Source organism: Eupeodes corollae, chromosome 3 (genome assembly GCF_945859685.1).
Source record: "Eupeodes corollae chromosome 3, idEupCoro1.1, whole genome shotgun sequence".
Taxonomy (NCBI): domain Eukaryota; kingdom Metazoa; phylum Arthropoda; class Insecta; order Diptera; family Syrphidae; genus Eupeodes; species Eupeodes corollae.
Window position 1 is genome coordinate 104,499,035 of NC_079149.1, and position 22,458 is coordinate 104,521,492.

Genomic DNA, 22,458 nt, shown 5'->3' on the forward strand with positions numbered 1-22,458 from the left:
AAAGATGGGAAAGGGGAAACAGCTGCTGCTCTGTTAAAAACACCGATGATGATGATACCTAGAAGCAGCCTATGTATATTGGAAATTGAACAGATGTAAAAAGAAGATACCTTTATCAATCGCAAATGTAAGGTGATAAGTTTTGTGTTATTACCTTAAGGAGCTATTAAATATTTATTCAAAGGCTTATTTATAACTTAGTTTAAAACATTTTTAAAGATAAGCCTGAAATACATTGAAATAAAATATAGTTAGGGAAAGAAAAAGAAAATTAACGCAAAAAACCAATCGAATTCATCCAAACAAAAGACTCAAATTTATTTCGAAACACAAAAGCGACGAACAGTCTCTCAGTTTACTTCTCCATTGACGGTTGACGCGACGAGCGACGACGCGACGGTTTAGCGTGTGCATATTTCTACAGAAATATACAAAATTTAAAATAACATTTTTCAGTAATTTTTACTGAATTTACGTCGTGTATCTTGATTTTTTCTCGGTAAATGTTTATAAATTGTTAAAATGTGTGTCGTGGTGTTCATAAAGTTATCATAGGTTTGAAATAGAAATAATAGATACTTTATGTTCGCCGAGTTAGTTTTTATTTTATTTTTTTTTTTACTCAGAAAAGAACCAATATCTTTTTTCTTTTCCTCTGCAAAAGATACATAGAGCCATAATAAATATTGGATATTTTTTTTTATACCGTTCTCTCTGTTAGATACATTTTTTCTCCCATCTCAATGATTGTTCTTGCAGAGTAGATTATGAATTTTATTCTTCCTTATCTCGTGTGTAGTGGTTTTTGTGCAATGAAATTTGTTTATATTTTTCTGAATATAATTTTATATAATTTTTGTACTGACAGTATCTGAGCAGTTTTATATATTTCATTAAAATATTTGTATATTTTCTTTTTAATTTGTCCGGATTTTTCAAGATAGATACGGATGCTGTATTATGCGCATTCGCATTGAATTTTTTTGTTTTTCTCCTTCGAATAATAACAATCGTAGAAAGAGCTCAATTTTTTACCTCCCGATGTTGTTATTGATATCTACCTTCAACTTACCTCTAGCTATAGATACTTTGTACGTCTGGATGTTTGTTGTTCTTGTTATTAAAAAAGTTGTTCTACAACAGCATCTAAGCAGTTGCAGAAAATACTACCTTTGAGTAGATAAACGGGCTGTTCGATTGCGTTGCAAAGATAGAAATGTCCAGTTAGATGGAAATTCAAAACAAAAAAGTGGTTGGATATCTTGGTATTATAGGTACATAGGTAACGTTACTCATAAGCATATCTATATAAACATTCATATTTATATGACAAGAAAAATTATGTTTTTGACTTAAGCTGATGCAGAATGATGTGTATTATGTGTTGTATCAGTGAACTATGCATTTTTCGGACAAAACATACAAATTTCTTTAATAAAATTAAGGTTTTGAGACTTCTTAATTTTTATTAAAAAGAAAGGACATTTTCAAATAGAATCATTTAAAAACAAAGAAGTCTACATAAAAACAAGTAGAATAATTGAATCAATGAATAATTTGGATATTGAAGCATTTAAAATAGATGCGTTTTCTTACAACTAGTTGCAAACATTTTGAGCAATTTTTTGTTGCATTTTTTAAGGCAATAGAAACTTCTTAATGGGGTTTTTATAATTTTTTGGCAATTTTTTAATAAAAAAGTGAACCACCCTGATAACTTACCATCTAGATAATTCTAAAAGTTTTACCAAATATTAGTAGAGTTTTGTGTAAGATAAAACAGTTTGAAGTCAATATCTTTATTTATTCTCATGATACTTGAGCCGAAAGACATTTCTTTGTTTTTGTAGGTTTTGGTTTTTTGCAAAGTTGCTTATTGATTTTTCTAAAAAAAATAATAGCTAAAAGTTAAGAACAGTATTTAATATACAATAAAACACATTTGATTTTAATATCTAATTTTTTCCGAGTTTTTAGTTGAAAAACAAATGGTTACCATCGTTAGTTGCATTTTTAGAAATGTTATCGTTCTATACCTTCATTTATTCTCGAGATATTCAAATCGAATACCAGTTTATTTGTATTTTTGTAAAAAAATAACTACATATTGGATTTTTCTACAAATTTGACTAAATGGTAAAAACAATGTTTTGTACAAGACACAATTAATTTGAAGGCCCCCTATCTTAAATTTTTGCTAAGTTATTTGAGTCAAAAATTTTGCCAACTTTTAGTGTTAGTTTTTTTTTTGTAACAATTACTTTGTTATTTCTTAAAATGTTATCATATGTCAAAAACGTTTTTATTTGACAGACAAAAATATTTTGAACCCAATATCTTCTTTTATACTTACTTTTTTTAAGTTTTTTTACTTACTTACTTGGGTCCTCAGACCTGTTAAGTCCGTTGGGAACCCCTTAGGGGCATAGGGCCTCAACTACGCCTACGCGCCATGGCGTACGGTTTCCGGAGATGTGTTTCAGCTCCCTCCAACTCTGGCCTAGTGACTCTAATTCCGCCTCGACTGTCCTGCGCCATGTGCTTCTCGGTCGTCTAGCTCATCTTCCTTCTTGTGTGAGCGGATTCCACTAAATTGCTTGGCCTGCAATGCAGTTGTTACCTTTTTAATCCGTATGTCCACCATTGCTACTTACGTCTTCGTATTATAGATTTTGTCCTGACCTGTCCTTCTATAAATAACCTCTTTGATATACGGTTTGGCCAGAAAATCCTTAAGATGCTACGAAGACTTCTGTTTACGAAGGTTTGCAGCTTTCTTGTTATGGCTGAAGTAACCTTCAAAGTGCTGCACCCATAAAGAAGCACAGATTCGACATTTGTGCGAAACAGTAATAGCTTTGTTCTTAATCTGATAAAGTTATTCCTCCACATTTTTGACAGCATACCGAATGCCGCTTTTGCTTTGTCGATGGGCAGATGACGTCTTGTTTGGTTCCACTTTCGATTTAAACGGTACTTCCAAAGTATTGAAAGCTCTCCACTTTTTCCACTGGTTGCGAGAAAATATTTATTTGAGATGGTCGGGTTCCTCTTAACCAATTTAGTATCTCAATGCCTCATATACAATTTAATTAGATTTGCTAACGTCATGGGTTTGAGAGCTATTCTCGGGTAAAATGTTTTTTTATTTTTTAATTTCTGTTTAAAAAAAATTCCCTCAAACATTCATACATCTTTCTTAAAACCTTTTATTAAGATTATAAGGACCTTAAAGACTAGAGAAATGTCAACATTTTTTTTGCATGGGAAATACTCCCACTTAATTGTTAGAAGAAAATTACAGATTCTATTTTTGATATTTAACTAAATTTGATTTGATATAATTCAAGGAATATTTATGAATTGTGAAGAAAAAACTTTTTTAAAGAATCTTCTAACTGTGCCCGAACATTTTGTTTACCAATTGTATAGTGAATCATAACAATTTCAATGAACTATTGACGCTCGTATATATAGATTCAAAATAGCGTTTATTTAAAATCAAATCTATTATTGAAAAATCATCTAGAATAATTCATACAAAATTCTTTAAAATATCAATTTCCTGCAGGATGATGAAGTAAGAACGATAGCAATACAATTCATGCAGGTTTTATTTTCAAGACACTTTAATGCCATTTTGTATGTGAGAGATTATTACTCTAATGGCTATCCCTGGTCCGTTGTTAGCGCAGTGTTTTAAGTGAGTAATTAGATACATTTTAAACCAAAATTCGTACTTCCAAGCAAAAATTTCAAAAGCTCAATAAGCAAACTTAAGTATCTGGCTTCAATTCTTAAATATGATACGAAACCTCTTTAAATCTCGATTTAAAAGTCCAATTCGGCAATTCCTATAGTACTTGCCACCAATATCTATCTTGTTGGTTACTAAAGGTTGTCCAAAAATGGTACTCACGCATTAACTCTTCGATAAAAGAAATTTTCTATACACATTAAAATCAAGCAATGACCTTTGATTCGTGTTTTTGGAAAACCGTTCAAATTTAAAAATTAAAAAATTAAATTAAAAATTATAAGATTGGCACCTCACAATTAAATTTTGCAGTTCCAATTTTGAAAAATATAATTAGAGAGTGTACATTAACGATACGTGTAACATGTATTAAACTTAATCTTCGATTGATTTACAAACAATACAAAGTTTTAAGGAAATCATAATCATGTTGTTTTCCAATTTTTCGCTCTTAATTAATTTTAATTTTAAAAGTTGTCAAAATAAGATTTTCATTGTTTCTGCACATTTTAAAACCTCGTTAACTTTTGATTAGTTTTCTCCAGAGAAACTTACTTTATTTCTGCAACGCAAACAAAATTAATCAACAAAATTTAACAAACCGTACATAATTTCATTGATTTTTCTTCTTATTTCGTTTTGTTGTTGTTGTACCTATTTGAAAATCTCCAAACTACAATACAACTATACACCGCCCTTTAAACAAGTATAAACTTTTTTCCCTACACATTACAATAGGTACCCATAGATGCTCGATATAAAAAAAAACAACATCCTTTATACAAACTGTGTTGTACATGTAGATACCTACATTTTTTAAAGTTTTTTCATTTTATTGCATTTTGAGGTCAAAGAGAATAAGAGAAAAATATAGAGAGCCAGCACACACTAATGAAAAAAAAATAAAAAAACAAAAAGTTTTTCACTAAAAACCCAGTTTTCATTTTCACAAGCATACCTCAATATCTAAAAGATCCTTGAGAATATTATTTTGCTCCTGCACACTCGCAATGAAAATGTTCATTTTCATTCATGAATTTTACCTTTCCGAATATAGCGCCAGAGAGAGGCTGTTGACTTTTTTCTGGTGGTGTAAACTAGGCCATCACTGAGTTAGTGCAGAGAGAGAGAGAGATATTGAATATCCTTAGAGAAATATCCATGACCAAACCTACTACGGCAACAACGTCCCGATTTCGAGTACACCAGTACCGAAATGGAGTCGTCTTGCATCTGAGGTGCGAAAACAATAGAGCTAAAGCATCCTTTTTTCATTCAATGCTTCTAGATTTAGAATTTTCTCCCAAAAACTTTAAAAGGGTGCGCTTTTTCTAATATTTTGTTCAAAATGAAAACCAAAAATTAAAAAGGTAAATAAAATAAAAGTGAAATATAAAAAGGAAGCTGGAAAAGTGTGTCCTGATTGTTAAGTGATGCTGATTGAAAACAAAAAAACTATAACACTTCACATCCCTGAATGGAATTCTTAAATTGTGTTCAATTGTGATTGGATACATCGTAGAAAACAAACAAAAGGATATTTATCGTCTCAGAAAAGTAAAGCACGTGTCAGCAGTTTACTTTCGTCCTTGGTAAGTAAACAAAAACTCAATATCTATCAATCAAAAGTTTACTAATATAAATTTATCGTTACGTTTTATTTTCTATCTACTTCAACTTGAACATACCATTTGATCCTTTGTGAAGGATTTATTGTACCTATAAGGATTTGTATCTTTCTTTTTTTCTTAAATGTAATGTTGCTATGTTATGTGGGTATTTTCTATCGGCACGTTTTTCTCGTTGTTCTGTTTGTGTCCATCTCAAATTGATCCCCCATCAGAAATGTCTGTTTTTAAACAAGAAAAAGAAAAAACAGCTTGAGGCTGTATCTCCATATCTTACCTATCTTATACTATTTTAATCCTAGATGATAAGTATCTATGTGTTTGTTTGTCTTTTTGTCCTTTAAATTTAATTATAAAACATAAGAAAAAGGTATGAGAGTTTATCTGTAAGTTTGTTTATGTGTATGAAGGCGAGGAAATGAGGATAGATGAGCTGTTGGCATGTCCGGTTTTGTTAATAGAAAGAAAATGCCTTTAGGGAGATAACACCACTTAACATATATATCTGAGGAAAAGTTTTTTTAAGCAAAAGCCAACTTATTGTCTTAATTTTTAATTTAACTTTTTGGACCCTAACCTATATCAATGTGGAATTAATTGAGTTAAAAAAATTAAAAAAAGTTATAAGTGCTTGTTGAGCATATTTTTGGAATTTCTTATTAAATAATGTTTAAAATTTAAATTGCCTTATTTATTGATCAATCCAGGATAATTGTTTGACATTCTTTTTAATGGTTTTTCGAAAAATTCAGTTTTGTAAGCACATAAACGATAATTTGTTGAGTATTATTTAGGAGAGAGGCGGTAAAAATGGACCACTTATGCTTTAAATATTCTTAAATTTGTGTCCATTCCAACAAGAGAAAACTTGCAATTGTTTTATTGCTTACAAGGCACGCAGTGCAGTATGAAAAATATACGTATCGTGCGCATCAATATCTTCAAAAACCGTTAGTAAAATATCATAGTCCAGTAGTATTAGTGGCTTTTTTCACAGTTACTGTTTCTTACGGTGAACTTGACATATCATCCAAGTGTTATCCTGTAGGTCTCCTCCATCCCTGACAATATTACTCGCAAACAGGAATGGTTGATATTTTTAAGACACTTGGCCCTTTTTCTGAACGAACGCCTCATTTTCGGAAAATAAAGATCTAATCACACAGTCAGAGCAATAGAACCAACCGGTAACACATTGTGGTTGTAGAGTCTTTTTAAAAAGGTTTTCGAAATTCTTGGAGTCCCAATTGCCGCAGATGGTGAAAATAAGCCTCAACAATAACGATGGTTCTTAGATGCAATCAAGGCCCCAGTAAAGATATGAAATTGATGGTAATACAACGGCTTGAGTTATTTTTTAACTAAAGTTCAGAATCCTTAATACCTAATCAAAGTAAAGTGTAATATCATTTGTGAAAAGATGACAGGTTCAAAAGTGACAGCTACGCAAATATCAGTCTCTTTTGTTTAAGCTAAGCCCAATTCATGATATTATTTTAAAAAATTGACGCTAAATTTCAACAACTATTGATATGGCTAAACATTCTACCAAGAAGCAATTTTCTAGATAAATGTCGATTTTTTAAAAGCTATAGGAAAGCTTTAAAAAAAAAAAATACAATTCAGAAAAATGCATAAAATCTTTATTTGAATAGTGCGGTCAATATACTTTAATATTTGAAGATTATTTCAAGCAAGTGTAGACCTTGACTGCGCCTCAAATGGTCCATCCGCTTAGTCAAACTTTGGCATACTCTCTTCAACATTTCGGCCGGTTTCTCAAGAATAAATACTTCAATGTTGTCTTTCAATACGTCAATTGAAGCTGGCTTGTCTGTATAGACATGAGCTTTAACAAAGCTCCACAAAAAATAGTCTTATAAAAGCGTTAAATGGTACGATCTAGGCGGCCAATTGACCTGTCCCAACCATTAAATAAATGCTCGCCTCTCAATAAGTCCATTGTTTCGCGTGCTGTGTCAAGCTCTTGCGTTTTGAGCACAAAAAATATGGATATCATCTCATTGTAGCGCTTGACATTCACAGTAACGTTACTTTGGATAAGTACGGTCCAATGATGCCATCAGCCCATAAACCATACCAAACTGTGAGTTTTTCTGGATGCATTGGTAGCTCTTGCAACGCTACTGGCTGATATTTACTCCAAAATTCACAATTCTGCTTATTTACGCTTTGAGCCTAAAATGAGATTCGTCGCTGAACACAATTTTTCGGTAAAAAAGTGGATCTTCGGCCAACTTTCCAAGAGCCCATTCACCAAAAATTTTACGTTGCAGGAGGTCGTTCGACTTGAATTCTGGCACCAGCTGTAATTTGAAAGGCATCACACCTCACTCCTTCCAAAAACATTTTCACGTTGTTGAATAACATAGGCCCAATTGCTGCGAACGGCAAAGAATCGATAATTGATGCTCATCATTAACACTGGCCGATACAGCTGCGATATTTTCTTCAGTTCGCACTCTACGTAAAAGTGTTGGCGGTTTAATGTAAAACAATGTAAAATTTGCAAAATTTAGTCACAATAGCCCGAATAGGTTCGATTAAACTGACCATAAAATGGAATGGATACAATTCAATAATTTGGAAGCGTTGTTCGCTTGTAAGTCGATTTATGGTTAAATTATAAACCAAACTGAAGATATTCGACAGTGAAACAAAACACGAAACGTGCGTCAGCTGTTCAAACCATTGTTTCCAAAAGATAGTAACTCTGAAATCACTCTATATTAAGCAATTTACTAGCAACTCCACGACTTTAAACCTTTTTTTTCATTTTGCCTACAAATAAATTGCTAATTCGTGAATTAAATTCCTTATTTTCTTTTATTAAAAACGGGTCATACAAACATGTCTAAAGGAAGCAAACTTAAACCTGCTAATTGGAATTAGGATCTGTAGACTGGACCATTCCTTTAACTTCTCTTACAACTTACAAACATCAGCCTAAACCATATTTTTCTACAAGCAAAAATTATGTGTTACGTTCTTCTAATTCCGGTGAAATCTTAAGTTGCTGATTTTTTAAATCCGCCTTTAGTGTTTAGATTTTCAACAAAGAAGCAAACTGCTAAATTCTAGTAAATTGTAAATAATTCCCTCGTCCAGGTTTTCGAAGAGACTTGTTTGTGACTTAAATTATTGAACTTTTCTGTACAAAGCCTAGTCCTCAAATATTTCGAAATATTTGTCTTTCGAAAAAATTTTCTTGGCTTAAGATTCCTTATGGACTCAGCAAAATGTTAAAAGTAAGTTGCTAAAAATGGATTTTTACTAAATCGGTTAAAATATTGAGCCATTGTTTTCTGATTATTTTACTCCTTGAATTGTGGTCCCGTAACAAATGTTGAGCTTTCATCTTTCGGAAACACATTTTTTTGTGGGGAAAAACAATTCATTGAATAAAAAAAAAAAATATTCCCGAGAACTGTTATTATGTTATTTTTTGACTTCTTCGACAAGTATCAAATATTAGTTCTTTAGAATTAAATTCCGTATTATCAATATTTCACCACATTTTTTTCATTGAAACTTCCTTTCTCCTAAGCGTGATATGGTGTATGTTTAGACTGAGCATATTAGAATTATCTTGTCGTCACTTTATTGACTTATCTATCCATCATTAGATAGGTAAGGTTATTCTTTCATAAATAAATAATTATGCCTGTATAACAACTTAGATTGTTAAGGGTGTCTAATAAATGGACATTATATACACATCCATCTATCATTAACTTTGAACTTGACTCTAATATCGAGGGACTGAAAAGATATAATTTTAAAAAAGAACGTAAAGTTGATTAATTAATTTTGATCCTGTCCGACCTATGGAATTTTTTTAAATTGTTGTTTTTTATAAAAATACTTTCTAACTTCAACACATATAATTAATAATATTATTTTGTGTTCCCTTTTTTGTTTTAATCTATAGTAATAAGCTATCCAACAACGTTTTCCTGTAAAATATATGGTTTTTGTAGAATAACACTGTAAACATTACACAAAATATAAAATAGCTAAAATATTGTTCTTAACCTAAAAAACATTGAAGTTTCGCTGGAAATGGAAACACGATTATGTACCTACTTGTGCTTTAATAAGTAAAATTTATTTATGTAGTTTTATTTTTCAAAAATTACGTAATTTCTTTCGAAAAATAAAATTTACTTTGCCTCGAATTGAAACCAAACAAATGCGAAAAATACATACAAAAGTAAATGCAGTAAATTATTATCCATGAAATAAGATACACAAAATACGTACATATAAATATTTTCTTCATTAAAATGCATTTATTTGCGTCCATGACACAAATTATTAATATTATTATTATTATGATTATTGCTCATACAAAGTTTATGAGGGGCGAGTTTTGTTTTATTTTGTTTCTAATTTGTTTTAATTTTTTTAGTTTTTGTTTTCTTTTGTGTTCTTTATGTTTTTTTTTTTTAAGGAAATAATATAAACAAAGTTGTCTGATGCCATTTTACGTCTGATTTTTGTTCTTTTGTTTCAAAAATGTGTCTAAGTTTATCGAGGGTTGAGATTATTTAGTTTTTCTTTTTCTTTTGATTTTTAAAAAAACTAAGACTGTCTACACGTGTTCTATCTAATATTTTTTTCTTTTTCAAATGATACCATGAGGACACTTCTTTCTTAGTATGTTGCTTAGTTTTGTCTCCTTTTTCTGTTTGTGTAAACATTAAGTCTTTCCCAAATCAGGACATAATTATTTCAATAAGAAACACGAAGAAGTTGGTCTTTTGATGATGAAGTGTATAGTATAATGCATACAGTCGAACACCAGTATGTGTTCATAGGTCACGTTCGTTTGCTTGAAATGTTTTTTACCAGCTTATCTTCAAAGTTTCCTTGTTAACTGATCTAAACTCAAATTGTCCTTAAATTATTTTCTCAGTTCTTAGAAAATGATATAAGATTTGAATTAATTTGAAAAAAAACATTGGTACTTTAAGACAATGTTTTGTTTTTCTTTTTATAATAATTAACATGCACTTAAGGGGTTAATAATACAATTGATATGTTTAAATTTTAAACACAGTGTGAGCCTTAGGAAAATAGGAAAGGATTAAAGGATACCGGTGCATATTGATCTTAAAGTTTCGAATATGAAAATAAGAGGGAAAAACAGAGTTGGGTAAAGCATTCCACATTCGTGATGTGCGGTTAAAAAAGAATATCTGTACTTAACAAGGGTAAAATGATGAGCATTCCTGGAAGTGCAAGAATGACGGCAGAATTGTTTGATGGGGGAATGCAACTGGCTAGTTTGACAGAACATTGTTTGAAACACATCGGTAAAACAACGAATGGCAAGAAGCATTCTGTTATAGTTTCATAGCCTATCATTTTGAAAGCTCTTTTTACTATCTTATCCAAAAGAATTGTCCAATAATGTGAGTTAAATTCAAGATTTAGACAAATGAAGGCTTTGTAAATTACAGCCAGATCAGAAAGGGTGACAAATTTCTTGCACCGCCGATCGGAGAAATCCTAAGCACCTTGCAGCATATTTTACAATATAAAATATATTATCATTCCATAAGAGGTTATGGTTATACGCATTCCGAGTTTGCGAGGAATTGACAAATCCTCCAAGAGTAATTCTCTTATGAAAAGTACTTTCTCAAATTAGCCGTTCGGATTCAGCATAAAAACTGTAGGTCCATCTCTGACAACATTACTCGCAGACATTAATGGTTGAAAGTTGTAAGTCACTAGGCCCTGTTCTGTTGTGCCACCTAATTTATTTTTATAAATAATTTGAAGGCAATACAACATCTTACGTTAAAAACACAATTTAGCACTGCATGAAATCATTTTAAAGTCAATACCTTCATTACGAGTTATCGAGAAACGAATATAAGTTTATTATTTTTTGTAGATTTTAATATTTATTTCAGTCGTACGAACATTCAAATGTACGTACACACGTACGTACTGACATATCTCTGATTTTGAATCTAAAAGCATTGAAACGTCTAGAAATGTCAACATTTTTAATTTGACAAATCGGACCGATTACAAGAGCTTTCTAAGAAGTGTTAATGAGTTTTAAAATTTTCGAAAATGGATCGAATCCATTTGTTTTTGTTTTCAAAAAAAATTGGATTGCTTAGTTGTTCATAGTTGAATTAAATTCATGTTATGAGTTTAACTTCTTGAAAACAACCTATTTTCTTGAATGGTCTAAGTTTAAGTGGCTTTTACTGTTTAGAAACCAACCCCTATCAGATATCCTTCGTAAGAGGGATGTTAATTAAATAAATTAAAAGGAAATCTGATTTTTGTAAGAAAATGTGTTTTCTTTTTTATTCTCCCATTTCTCTTCACAAAAAGAAATTATTCAAAATAAAAAAGCAAATTCTATGAAAAGCAATCTGGGTACTTGTCATGGAAATAGGCTGTCATGAATCTTAAATCCTTATTTAATACTCCGTCTTGTTTCATAATTTCCTTATAGGTACTTCCACCTACACTTCTTACTTCTGTGCCAATAGCAAAGATAGGTATATTCTTCTTATATATTTAGGAAGAAGACACAATTTTTATTTTTACTCTTTTTTTCGCTGAATTGCTTTTGAAAATCGTCTTCGTCGTCCTCGTTGTCATCACCGTCACCCTCACGCTTCACCGTCTTCATCGCCATCACTGATGAGAGGATTACTCTCAAGCAATACTTTTGCATAATCAAATAGGTTAAAATACGAAGGGTAGGGAGGGATTCCCTCTTTCTCATAATTTGAAACGGTGTGTTCTGCTTAAAAACATCTTCTTGTTGACATTTTCCATAATAACTCTTGATTTTTTATTCACCAAATAAAATGAAAAAAAACAGAAACCTTTTGCTTTTGAATACAAATAATTTTGTATGTAAGCATGAATTATGTATGTATGTATTTGTAAGGACATTTTGCTAAAAACGTTTCATTTTATTTAAAAGAATAGGTAAAGGATCTTTATTATGTGTTTAACTATGATAAATATAAAACGTAATTGGAATTATTGTTTGTTTTATTTTGGATATTTGTTTTAATTTTAATTGTTGTAAATTTTCTAATAATGAAGAAAAGGTTTTTTTTTAAATTAATTAAAAATTCATTATTCTTTAATTTAGGCTAGTTTAATTCGTATTTTAAAAGAGATTTATAGGGTGAATGGTCCTTCAGTGTAAAAGAGACTGTATCCATAAACTGTCAACAAGAAAAGGGTTTCAGGAAGAAAGGTGATCTCTTGAAATGAATCTTTAGTATACCGTTCGTTGGCCTCAGTCGTCCTTGCTAAGAGGGAGACTTCAGGTGAAAGAAGACACACTTAATTAAATTTCTCATTGTACCACTTGTCAGTCAAATGATAAAGGTACCTTACCTACCCTAAGATCTGAAGAATCTGCGAGTATATTGTTAATTTGTTATACTCAGTGGTGATGAAAATTGAGAAGGACAACAATTTATGATTGCTAAAAGTGTTTCAGGGTTTTTCAAAAAAATATTCCACATTTTACAATTAGATTTTTTTATTTTAAAGTAAATGGTTATAAGCAATGTACATCAATTAAAAATTATAAAAAACATTACCTTATTCAAACTATAGTACGCAGAAAATTGAAGTATTGAAAATATTTAATGCAAATTTAATAAAAATACATGATATTTTGCATTACAAAAGAAGATTGATAATTAAAGTTATTTTATATTTTTAATTGATTTCTTTTTCAACAATAGTTTCTTGAAGTATATTTATGTTGTATATCAATGTATTATTATTGAAAACGTACATTCCTTGGTCTAGTGAGCAGTGATCCCAAAACTGACTACTAGACCGTGAAAATTAAACATCAAAAAGTGTAGGCCATTTTACCAATGGAAAACTTATGATTCAATAAGTTTTGGAATACAAATGTTGTTATGTTTTGTATTTATTCCAAAATTTTGACATCCTTTATAAGCAAAGCAAATACATAAAAAAACCATTCGAAAATTATTCTTAAATCATAATTAAACGATTGAGCACCATTTACTGAGATACACGGATAAGTGTCATTAACTATAAGTTAAAAATTGTCTAAAATGTAAATAAGACTTTTTTAAATATTTATTAAGAACATAAATAAATAAGCCAACCTGTCATCTGAATATTGGTTATTTTTTCATCTTTCATTTCATAATGTGAAAGAACACTAAGTTACAAAAAAAAGTGGCACACCTTGAAATTTTGCAATAATGTCAAATATGTTAAAAAGACTTGTTTTGTATTGTTTATTTATTAACATTTAAATTAAATTAAAGGGAGAAGTTTTAAATAAAACATGAAATAAATACGTTTTTGTTCACTAAGTATTGGCTATTGCCACCCCTAACATCTTCCAAAGCTTTAATTCGCTTCGTCATGTCCGAATTATCCCAATCCTCAATCAGACTAGATATCAGCCCAATTATTGTCTCGGGGAGAACAGGGCGCTTTCTTACCATTTTTTCCAGCAGATCCCAAATATTATGTTCGATGGGATTTATGTCTGGAATTAAGCCATCACATCATTTTCTTCTTCATCCAAGTAGTCCGTAATGCATCTGGCAACATTGTCTTCCATCTGCAAGAAATGTTCACCAATAAATGGTTCGAAAGGAACTACATTATCTTCCAATATGTGTGATGTATAATAATTGTAGTTCACCGATCATTTCACTATGCACAGCCTAGTTAATCCTTACATGAAAATTCCTGCCCACACCATGACGTAAACTCCCCAAAAATGTTCCCCCTGGGCGACTGTTGTCAAATTGTATCTCCCATCTAATCTTCTCCACACTCGCTCGTGCTGTATCGTGAGTCTTGGTATACGACCATTAGCAGTTAAAGCATCAACAATAGTCCCTCTCACTGATTAAAGTCTGTGAGACACTTAACCCTCTGCAAAAGTGAATTCATATATAATTAAAATAAAAACGATTTAGTGTATACAAACGATATATACATTTTTTGGCTTTAGGTAAAAAGGTCTTGAGTCAAAAAATTTATTGGTGCCTGATTCGGTGCAATGGCCTATTATTTTTGTTCAACACTTTAAAAATAAAAATACAATAAAAACATCGTAATAAAATAATCTTTAGACAATATGACAAGAAAGTCCATATTTGTTTCGTTAACGTCTTAAGTTTATTGGGCTTGTGCGACCACTTTCTGAATTGACTGAATTACAAAACCATTAAAGTTTTTTCACTCACACTTTTTTCTGTGGCGGGCTTTTTGAGAAACATTGGATACACAGTGTTTTAATATTTTTGTTATCTGTTCAATTATTTGTACAAAATGTTGATTTTTAACTTAAAATTGGGCTCTGTATTTAATAGTTTCGAGGTTTAAAAAAAAAAACATCTTTTCAGAATTGTAACCGGTTAGAATATTGAACATCAAATAAAAAAGGATATATTTTCTATTAAGAGACTTTATCTTACCAATGAATTAGTCGTGCAGAAGATCTAGAGGCAGTTCCGTAAATATTAAAGATCCAATCAAAATGAATCCGCTTGGTTGTGAGAGACGATATCTCACCAATAAATTATTTGTTAATGAGGGAGGATCTACAAGAAATTTATGGAAAACTGAAAATCTCTTTGCACTTAATTCTTTTGCAACTCTGAAGAAAAGAGTATTATTTTTGAGCCACATCAATTCACAAAAATAATGTAATGTATATTTTTTCTAAATAATAAATAAATAAAATAAATAAATAAAGCGGACGACAACGTCACTCAATTGGTCAGTAAACATCTTAAGACTTTCTGGCCTACGACATTAAACAGAGATTTGAATGTCCTCTGATCTTAAATTGATTTCGATTGAGTTTCTTTTCACTAGGTTTACTTTTTCCCGAATTTAAAGAACTCACGATAAGAGTAATTACTGTTGCAATTGACATAATTTTTTAGATCCAAGCAGACCACTAAATTGTCGCAAAAAAATAATGTTTTCGTAACCTCAGATCTATCGAAGCAGAAAATTTGGATGTCGACACTAACTCAGAGCTTGATCAGTTTGCTAAAAACGAAATAAATGGAGGAAATCGCTTAAAAACTAACTTCATTTATTTACTCCAGGCAAACAAAAAATTGGACAATTGGATTGGAAACAAAATTTTGAAGTTCAAGCATGCTTCATAAATATATTAGAGTATCTACTACTTCTAATGATTTTCGAGACCAAAAATGAAATGATTTTTGCATCATTACCTCCTTGAAAAAAGAGGCATTACTTTCGGACTCTTTAGACGAAGACAATTGTTTTCGCTTATCAAACAAAATAAATTGTTTCCTACTTCTTTTTGTACACTTATGAAAACCTGGTAACTATGCAAAAGTTTCTTCCATTATTTTAACTGAACTATTTATTAATTCATTGAGAAATAAACCACCAGAGATTTGTTACTCTTCAAGTTCCTTGTAATATTCAAATGAATCGATGGAGTTGAAAAGGGGTTGTAAACAAAATCTGTTCACTCTCATTTCTCCTTCACCCCAAAACTATTTTTTTTTTTTTTTGTTGAAAAATTCAGTTTTTATTTTTCTTGTGAAATTCGATTAACATTACAATATTTTTCAAGGATTTTCCTTTCGTTCCTTGTATTGTAAACTGAGTATTTATACATTTTTTGAACATGATTCCTAGGAAAACACAACCCTTATTATTATATATTATGCTGATTTATTAGAAGTTTTCTTTCTCTGAGGAATTTTATTATTTTCTTAATTTTCTATGAACATTTTATCTTTAATTTAAAAGGAACTGTCATGAAATACAATATACAAGAATATTTAATTTTTTAACGCTCAAGGATATTTTTTCGAATGATAGGAAGATTTTTTGTTATCAGTACGTACATACAGGAAATGAGGTTATAGGCATTACAACTTATTTTTTAGTTTTCTCACATACACGGTTATTTTTTATAAGGGATACAAAAAATAGTGAAGGTTCTTTAAGGCTCTAAAATAAGAACAATAGGAATAGAAGAAAAATCAACATTTTGATCTCATAAATAAAACAGTTTTATTCTCATTTATTCAAAGATATAAAAAATGTGTTAATAAAATAATCACATTCCTTTTTTTCATTTTTCTCAGGAAAAACAAAAGATTTCACCCTTGTTTATCTTCACATCATATCGGTGTTATAAATATGTGATTTTCTTATATATGTATATCAAAGATAACATTTTAACGTTCTTATAATGTGCGAATTCCGGATAAAAGTTCACATATCTTTTTCCATGATTATTATAATTTCCTTATTTGCTTGATGGAAATTAGGTATAACAATTTTTGTCAGTACAAATTGTTTCTATCAAAAAACACAATCGCAAAAATTGTTTGGGGATGTTTTATTTAATAACAAAAGATACTCTCATACAGCTTTAAGGACACAAAGAAAATTATATACAACAGTAGAGAAAAACCAATTTTCTTACACGTTGAGTAAGCCAGCTTTTTTAGTTGTTTTATTTTATTGTCCTGCCAACTTCATTGTCCTTGCGTTTGTAGAGTTTTTTTTTTATTTTTTGCGTGAAGACCTTAACAACTATTGTTGTTAAATAACAAACGTAACGCTGTTGCTGATGATGACGCCCTTTATTTAAATTAACACAAGAAATATGTTAATACCACCCTTGTCTCCTTCGTCAACTACATCAGCAGTATTATAGGTCAAGGTTGAACTGTGTTTCCAGGATGAATATCAGGGAAAGTTGACAGACAAACAATGAAACGACCCTCTGCAAACAAAGTGGACTTTTTACCTTTTCCTTTTCTTATACCAGTCTATAAATAATGTGACCTTTACGGTTTCGTAATTTTTTTTGAGACACAAATTATTTTGTTTTTAATTTGAAATTATAGACATTGTTATACTTTGACTCTCACTAGTTCAGCATTAGCATCATCCGGGGAATAAGAATGCTTTGGAGGAGGATAACCAAACGACTCGACGCGTATCTTTTTGTATATTTCCTTAAATTAATAATCATTAACAGAATTTCGCACATAATGTAAACTTATTTTCTCCTAAAATACTTCCCACTCTAATGGGTCTTTTTTTTGTTGCTATTTTCATTTCCATCAAGGTAAAAATGTTTAGTCGAATGTCAAAATGATTGAGGGTGGTTTAGAAGTTGACAGAAATATTTTCTGACAAACACGATAAATTCATTGTTTTTTTCTTTTGATTTGGTTGAGACACTTTTATGTATCAAAAAAATAACATGCGATCCCACTTTTAAAAAATTTAGCAGGTAGAAAAATAATGACGAATTGAATTTAAGTGTCAATCATTCGGAGAATATACTTTCCACCCGAGCTCCCACACAGTAAATAGATTTAGCTAAATATGATCAATATGGGTGTGTGCCCTCTGAACTTTACAAAATGACAGTTATTTCTCTTCATGGATTTGGAAGAAGAATCGGAAAAACGTAAAAAATCACAAAATTGATATGTCAAATGTGGAAGCAGTTAAATCTGTTCGAAGCGTTCTATTGGTATTTTTTCTTCTACAGATTGCCCACCAAAAATCACAATTATTTTGTTGAATAAAACTTCACAAAGGACACGAATGACACGTGTCGAAACTCAATGTTAAACCGTTCAAAACCCACTTTTACCCAATAGAACTAGTGGGCAAATATTTGTTTGACGTTCTTTTACGTTTCTTTAAAATTTTCTTAGAGCTATTCTCACAAGAAATACAAATTGCCTGGAATTTCTTTTATTATCTTTTACGTTGACAACAATATTCTGTGAAATCCCATACCACCTCTTTTTTCCTGTTTCATACCATCAAAATTTGAAACCACTTTGTTTTTAATGTCGCACAACAATTGATATCTTCGGAATTCTAATGCGAATTAAATGTCAAAATGCCTTTCCCAATTCGCAATTTTTATTTAATAATATAAGGCACTTAACTCTTCCCAAAAGTCGTCGCATTTCAAAAATATACTCGTAAGTGGATATGTGTTAAACATCAAATCTCTGGTTTCAATGATCTTAAAATACTCATTCTTAGAAAATATATTTCTTTCAATCCATTTCTCATCTTAAAGGCGTTCATATGGAACACAAAGGAAAATTTCCAGTGTTCATAGAAGCGTTAAGACTAAAAACTCCCTTTGAATTTAGTAAGAATATTTTTCACCACAGTGTACAAAAAAAAACTAAGTATTGTAGTATGTTCATTTTTGTATTTCAAAAACTTCAAGAAAAACTTTTTATCATACACTCTGGTTTCTGGTCTATATTTTTACAAACTTAAACTAAATATTAAAAAACTTTTGAAATGTACAAGTATTTTTATATGAATTTAATAAGTTGCTTTTGCTTATCGATAACTAAAAGTTTTCACCACATATGGTGTATTAGTAGCATAAGAAAAAGTACAAACACTGCCTTAAGTTTTCATAAACCGAATAAAAATACAATCCCTGTACCTATGATACAATCTTTTTGTTGCAATAAACAGGTACAAAGATGGAATTATTACGAAAAATTAAACTTGAAGGATTCAATTTTATTTGCGGGGTTGGTTTTGAGAGTACGACGAGTATAGAAGGTAAAATTTATTCAAATGAGTTTGGAATTATTAAGTTGTTAGATATATTATAGGAAAAAGTTGTTTGGGAAAGATACATATTTTAGAGAAAAGCTTTTCTAAACTCTTCAAGCATATGGTTTTGTTTTTATATAGATTTCATCTTTCGGGGGAATACATTTTCTATGAGAGAAAGAATTAAGTACCTACTAACCGTATTGCAGAATTTTCTATACCTTCGTTATTTATTATAATTTATGCGCGTACGTGTAAACTGAAATGGATAAATATTTTATGTCAGAATTTATTATTAATAGCATTATACTTTGGGTTTATAATAAGGTTCGTTGGTTTAAATGAAATATCAAGACAAAAATAAAAAAAGGAACCTTTTTATAATGCGCAAAATGAACATCAGCTTATATGCATACTAAACTATTTTTACGTGCGACATACAGGATCTATGTGACGAGTAGTGCATACGCAAGAAATCTCAAACTCGAGATTTTAATCAAACACACGAGTAACTTTACGAACAAAAATTCTGTCCACCGAAAGACAAATCGACAGACGGAATGGGAAGTTATCAGTTGGGGTCGCATCCCAGCTTCTTTTTTTGTTTCAAAGTTTTCTCAAAAATTACTGAACCAATTAAACTAGCTACTATTTTATTGTCTTAATAATATTTGATGATCAAATTTGGCAAATTTAACTCTTCAAAGCCAATTTATTTATATTCAAGTCGAAAATCAATATTTACAAACTTTTGATATTATTTTTGTTTTTAGATTTTTATTAACTTCCCATAGGAAGTTATTGTAATGGGTCCGATTTGTCAAATTGAAAATTTTGACATTTCTCGACGTGTCAAGGTCAATAGAGTCGAAATAAAAGATTTTTAGAAAGATGTCTGTGCGTGCGTGTGTACGTACGTTCGTACGTCCGTACGTCCGTACGTTCGCGACGTTTTTTTCGTTGTCCATAGCTCAAGAACCAGAAGAGATATCGACTAAAAATAAATTTTGTTATACAGATAATAAGGCAGAAAGATGCAGAAAGGGTTCTCAAGAAAATTGCGTGGGTGGTTTTTTTACCATAGCAGTTTAAAAAAAGGGGAAAATTTTGGTTAACCCTAAATATCTTACGAACCAATAACGTTAGAGACTTGAATTAAATTCTATACAATAAACTGTAACGTGGTCTCAAAGGAGTATAAAAAAAACATTACTCAAAGTTCGTAAAAATTGAATATCGATTCAAATATCTTTTCAAAAACTTGAAATTTAGGCTTAAAACTTATTTTTTACTTTGAGATATTGGCTTAAATTCACTTTTATTTTTCAAAAACTATTGTTTTCAATGTGCAGTAAGATTCTGAAAAAAATCGAATTGATAGTTTTTTTTACAAAAAATTAAAAACCGAAAAAAATAACAGAAGTTCCTAAAAATTGAATATCGACTCAAATATCTTTTCAAAACTTTGAGATATTGGCTTTAATTTACTTTTATCTTTCAAAAAATATTGTTTTCAACATTCAGTAAAATTTTGAATAAAATCGAATTGACAGTTTTTTTAGAAAAAATTAAATTAATTAAAAGTTGGTAAAAATTGATTTTCGACTCAAATATCTTTTCAAAACTTTGAAATATTGGCTTTAAACTAATTTTATCTTATAAGAAATATTGTTTTCAACATTCGGTAAAATTTTGAGAAAAATCGAATTGACAGTTTTTTTTACAAAAAATAAAAACCTAAAAAAATTTATAAAAGTTGGTAAAAATTGATTTTCGACTCAAATATCTTTTCAAAAATTGTAGATATTGTCTTTTATATACTTTTATCTTTCAAAAAATATTGTTGTTAACATTCAGTAAAATTTTGAAAAAAATCGAATTGATAGTTTTTGTACAAAAAATTAAAAACCTAAAAAAATTTAACAAAAGTTGGTAAAAATTAATTTTCGACTCAAATAGCTTTTCAAAAATTTTAGATATTGGCTTCAAACTTATTTATTTTACAGAAAATATTGTTTTCAATATTTAATGATTTTTATATAAAAATCCAACAGTCCGTTTTTTCATAAAAAATAAAATCTTCAAAAAATAGTACGCAAATTTGGTAAAATTGATACTAGAACATATAGACAAACTTTTAAGCAAGACAAATCGACAGACGGGATGGGAAGTTATCAGTGTGGGTCGCATCCCAGCTTCTTTTTAGATTTTTATTTTTATAAAAACCAGTCCTTTTTTGCTCAAAATTTGTTTAAATGCCAAAATCTTTGTTGCAAATTTTTTTTTAGATGATAAACCAATCATTAGCTGTTCGTAAAATATTCGATGTGACATTTAAAAATACCACCCACTCAATTTTTTTGAAAATCCTTTCTGGATGTTTTGATGTTGTTATATGTATTTCAAATCGATATCTCTGACATTTTTTGTGATACGAAGTACGCTCAAATACGCACTTAGATATCTCACTAAAAAACTTTTATTTATGTTCTAGGGACCTAAAAGCGTCGATAAATGCTAAAATTTTGAATTCAACCAATTGGACCGATTAACATAAATTTCTATGGGAAGTTAAAAACACTTGTGTTTTCATATACCAAAATGATTTGTTTGAAGAGTCAACACTTATTAATTTATAAAATCATGAAGGACTTTTTATGATTTGTATAAAAGACCTTTTTTATTGATAAATCAATTGGTGAGTAATTTATCGTTAACCAACCTTCAGTTTAGGTTCATCCTGTTTCTCTATGTAAGTCCTTGCTAATTCACAAAACACAAAGCTTCTTTTATAAATTTAGTATAAGAAGTTTAAATGTTACAACATGTTTTTACTGACTCAATTAACCTTACCATCGTTCTTAAGGGATATAATCTCACAATAAAAATAGAATAGGTATGTATGGCATAGGTTATGCCTACTTTATTGAGTTCATAAAATTTAAAGATCTAAAAAATGGAAATCACGATTTTCGCCAATATTACGTGGGTGAAATAAAATGCACTGAATATTTTATAAGGAGCAAGAAAAAAAACAAAAACATTAAAGACAAAAAGCTTTGTATAGGCGTTTTGCGCTACCTTAGGTGTTTATAAATTATAGAACAATATTGGCATTTAATCTTAAAATCAGAGGTGTTATAAAATCTTGTTCTTTTTTTTATTTCATGATGCCATTTGGAATAAAAAGTTGAAAGTGAATATTAAAAAAACATATACATTATGTATCAACCCACAAAAAAAGGACTATATTCTTTTCTCTAGAACTTAAATTGATTTTCAAAAACACACCTATCCAAACTAAAGATTTTGCACAAAAAAGTCTATTAATTTCGTTTTGTTAGTTTTCGTTGCATAAAGTTATACCAAAAAACATTGTTTTCTTTTAATTGAATTTAAAAAAAACAATAACTTTTGCGATTAAAGTTAGATGAATTC

The 22,458-nt window shown here is 29.9% G+C and overlaps 1 protein-coding gene across 4 annotated transcripts in view; it reads left to right on the top strand.

The window, feature by feature from the left end:
- Positions 1-346: 346 nt before the first annotated feature.
- The window catches only part of LOC129949708 (ATP-binding cassette sub-family G member 1), a 73,606-nt gene continuing 51,494 nt past the window's right edge, over positions 347-22,458 (top strand). Inside the window, exons 1-2 of one of the 4 annotated variants that reach the window (XM_056061332.1) lie at positions 347-499; positions 5,046-5,349. The gene's annotated coding sequence lies outside the window, so the exon portion shown is untranslated. Of the gene's footprint in view, positions 594-5,045; positions 5,350-22,458 lie in introns of all 4 variants that reach the window. The other 3 variants (XM_056061333.1, XM_056061331.1, XM_056061334.1) reach the window with 3 other exon arrangements.